Here is a 4,768-nt window from a genome sequence, read left to right as displayed (position 1 = left end):
GTGACAAGATATCAAATAATAAAAGTAAAAACAACAAGAAAGAGAGAACAAGTAAAGGAGAAGGTAAGGCAATCGATAAAGATGGGGTACTCGGATATAATTCCAACTAGGACAATCATTTCAAGTGTAAGAACCCTCTATTATGCTTCCTAAATAATGCTATAGTGAGTCATGGAGATCCTTTAATGCATGGTCCCAAATCTAAGGTCAACCATGCCTAACTCTATACATGTCCCGGAGGGCAAATTGGATAACCTCTTAACCTCGCACTCGTATAGAATCGTAATAAGCACTAGGGATTCCAAGTGATAAATCCTCTTCCTAGATTTAGACCTAACCCTTTGGTCCACGTGGAAGGTCCCTAGCCACAATTAAGTCCTAGATGCTAAGATCACTTCTATGCTTCACTCTATTGCACCAGCAACTAAGCCCCACCGTAAGGTCATCCCGTAGCCTCAAGGAAACCGAGGTATAATAAATCACACCGGAGGGGAAAGGGGATGCTCCACTACCTCTCAACTCACCCTCTCAACCCTCTCCAACCTAGCTTTTTCTAACCCTAGTGGTGTGTCACTCACTCACATGGGTTACCAACAAGAACTCTCAACCCTAGTGTCACTCTAGGGGAGTATTCATACAATCAAGCATTCAAGATTGGAACTCACAATAAACATCAATTAATTGAAAGCATAATAAAGAGATTCAATAAAACAAATACATCCTAGGATTCACAAATACCAAAGTACCCACTAAGGGGTTTAGCTCTCCATGGAGCTAAGTACAATCAATGAAATTGAATGTAAAAGCAATGAATCCATAGAAAACCTTCTCGATAATCGTGGTGATGGTCTTGTGGAGAGTCCTCTACTCGTAGCAAGGGTCCCTTTGTCCGGCCTAGGATACACCTCGCCGGATCAGTGCCGATGAAAGCTCTCCCACTAACCTTATTCCAAATAGAGTGTGATGTCAGACCCATAGAACCTCTCCAAATCCCTAGCCAATACCCCTCAAAACCCTAGCCGAAGCCCTCTCTCAAGTTGGGGAAAAGATGGAGAAAAGAATGCTGAAATTGGCTTGTAAAGGGCTAGAATCGAGAATCCACACGCCCCTGTGAATTTTTCACATGGGCTTGTGGAATTACCACATGCCCATGTGGATTCTCTATTTTCCTGTTTTCTCGGCCAGCTACAAACAGTGCTGCTACAATATTTTCGTTGCATTGTTTGCTACAGTACCCTACTACAGTACTGTCCCGAAATACTCCTGAATCTGTGCTTTTATCGAGGTAACGCAAACGTGCACATGTTTATATCGTGGATCACTTTGCTTCTTCAATTACGGACATGTTGGTGGAGATCTTCTTCCATATACACAAGTCAGAATGCTTGAATGTGATTGCCCTTGTGCCCCTCCAAATAGTTGTGCTAACTCGAATACGAGGAGGTTGGCACACATTCCCACATCTCAAACCCCACCTATGTCTTCGCGTTTAAACCTTTGCAATATTTCCTCCAAATTGGCGCATTACGACCCACATTGGGTTCTTTTTCTCATAATCGGTCTCACAACCCTACCTACATGAAAGTAACATAAATACACACATATTAGCATTAAAACGTGAAAAAAGTAATGCTCAACATAAGGAAAGAACGCTTCACATTCTTATCACACAAGCCCTTATCAGCGGTCATGGTGGAGTGAATGGGCTAAAGGATGACTTTCCACTGGGGCTTAGTTGCTGGTGCAATGGAGTGAAGCGTTGAAGTGATTTTAGCACCTAGGGCTTACTTGTGGTTAGGGACCTTCCACCTAGAACAAAGGGTTAGGTCTACATATAGGAAGAGGATTTATCACTGGAATCACTAGAACTCATTGCAATTCTATGCGAGTGCGAGGTTGAGAGGTTATTCAATTTCTCCTCTAGGACATGTATAGAGTTAGGCATGGTTGACCTTAGATTTGGGACCATGTATTTAAGTATCTCCACGACTCATTATTGCATCAATTAGAAAGTGTAATAGAGGGTTCTTGCACTTAAAACGATTGTCCTAGGCGGAACAATATCCGGTTACCCCATCTTTATCGATTGCCTTATCTTCTCCTTTACTTGTGCTCTCTTTCTTGTTGCTTTTATTTTTGTTATTTCACATCTTGTCACACATATCACTATTCATCTTTCACTTAGTTAAGAAACAATTTAACTGTCTTTATTCCCTACTCTCGGTGGATACGATACCCACTCATCTGGGATTATTACTTCGACGACCCTGTGCACTTGCGGGACATACGTAAGGGGCGTTCGTCATTTATTTTCTTAGTGAATATAAAGCAGAACTGAAAAGACAAAATCGACAGATTAGCACTTATGAGCTTGATAAGATGCATCACCAGAAGTTTGATGAGTGGATATTCCACAAAGTTCAAAATGCGTAAAATTATTCCTTACCTGTTGAAGTTATACATCTAGCTAAAGGTTACATGTTAATGCTTTCACTATCAATAGATTCAGGTTACATGTTAATACTCGGGAGCACAAAAGGAAAACATAGAATAGTGGAGTGGTTGTCTTTGCTTCGATTATGAGTTTTGCAAGTACAAGTGACAAAAACCCAATTGAGAGCGAGATAACATATTTTGGAGTCTTAAATAATATTATTGAACTCAACTATCATGGATGGTAATAGATTGTTTTGTTCAAATGCGAGTGGATTGATGTTACAAAAGGAACAAAGAAGGATGATTTAGGGTTTACTCTTATGAACTTAAACCAGGTATCTAATACAGGAGCAAATGAATATGACGAGCCTTTCATTTTGGCATCTCAAGCAATACAAGCATTTTATGTTGAAGATCCTTCAGAACCAAATTGGCATGTGGCTATTCAAACAAAACCTAGAGATTTCTATGACATGCAAAATGATTCTTCAAATGAAGACTATTTGTGAAGCATACCATGCAAAAAATTGAATTTAGTGGATGATATTTTCAGTGGAGATAATAACATTAATTAGGAACGGACGGATATGGAGAGAGTAATGGTTAATGAAGCTATCAACTCTGTTGACATTGACACCTTAATGAAGGATTCAACTAATTAATATGATGAAGATATTGATTAAGAAATTTGAATTATAAAGGTTTGTTGCTATTTCACAATTTGTATTTATGCATGTGTTGAAACCAAATTAAAAAATATTTTATTTGTCAATTTTAATTTTAATTAAGTTTTGAATAACACAATAACTTTTGTATGATGTGGTAGGCCTCATGGTAGAGTAGAAGGTTCAACTCTATCTAATCCAAGCTCAAGCCACTCTATAAAAACTGGACCTACTTCAGATCGTGTACATGATAGGTCTACTTCTGATTCTGGTTAGAATATTTTGTAAATTTATATTGTTCACTCATAAATTTAGTATTTGAGATATCTTTTTAACAATTTTTAGGAACTTAAAAGAATGTTAGAGGTTGTACTAGGCTTAAGGGATTATGGAACAGTGATGGTAAGTCAACAAAAAAAGTGGTCCTTGCTAATAGTAGAGGACAATCAGTTGGTAATGGTACTCGGGAGTTGGGCCAATTTCTACGTACTATGGTACGTAGACCTAGATTTTTTTCTTTCCAATACGCAAATTGTAGGCATGTGCCACAAGAAGATAAGGAGAAAGTTTGGCAAAGAGTGCAGGTATTGTTTATAATCTTATAGTTCTATAAAATTTTGTGTGAACCAAATCAAATTGATGATATTTTAAATTTAATTATGTTGTAGGATGTTTTTGATATTGACATCAATCTCAAAGAATGGGTGCTTCAGTCATTTAATAAATAATAGAAGGATTTTAAATGTCAACTTAAAAAATCCAATTATAATCCTTTCAAGGGCAACAAAGTGGGTGAAAAAAGAAATCATCCTTTGGAGCTAGAACAAGTAGAATGGAATTGGTTGGTTGATTTTTTGGAAAGTGATATTGGAAAGGTATTTTCCTAACATATTTAATTAAATTCTTAGTCAAGAAATTTTATCTATATATTTCATAATTAATTATTTTCTACTTTAGATGCACAAAAATAAAGGCAAAATAAATCAAGGGAAATAGAGCATGCCCCACACATCTAGCACAAAAGGTTTTGCAAGAAGATTTTATGAAGAGGTAAAATTTATCACAAAAGCTTACGCAATTTTAATTTTACAACCAATGAAAATATTAGGATTAATATGAAATTAACTTTTTGTTGTACTAGACTATCAATAATGATGGGGTAGAACCATCACGACTAGACATGTTTTAAAAGTTACATCAAAGAAGAGATGCGACATTTGTTGATGTTGTTGCAGAAGAAAGAGTTGTACATACTTGAATTTTTTTCTTATTTTGTATATTATATCCATTAAATTTATTATGTTCTGCCTATTTTATGGAGTATACTATTCTGTTACAGGCCAAATGAAAACTTTGTCATCCCAACTACCAAAGGATTCCCAAAGTTCTAGTACAGTAAGGGATAAAATAATCTCCCAGGTCATGGGAGAAGATAACCATGGGTGTTGCAGGATGTATGTTCGAGGAGTTTCACTTAAAGACCTTCATTGATCTCATCCCACTCGCCATGAATTAATGGAAAGGTGTGAATGCCTAGAAAGCCAAAATAGACGCTTGGAAAGTCAAAATAGATGCTTGGATAGTCAAAATAGCATGATGGAAAATGATATTACTGATTTGAAGAACAAAGTGGATATATTAATTCAAGCTGATGGTCGCCAAAGTGG

This window comes from Dioscorea cayenensis, chromosome 10 (genome assembly GCF_009730915.1).
Source record: "Dioscorea cayenensis subsp. rotundata cultivar TDr96_F1 chromosome 10, TDr96_F1_v2_PseudoChromosome.rev07_lg8_w22 25.fasta, whole genome shotgun sequence".
Classification (NCBI taxonomy): domain Eukaryota; kingdom Viridiplantae; phylum Streptophyta; class Magnoliopsida; order Dioscoreales; family Dioscoreaceae; genus Dioscorea; species Dioscorea cayenensis.
This window is presented reverse-complemented; position numbering follows the sequence as displayed.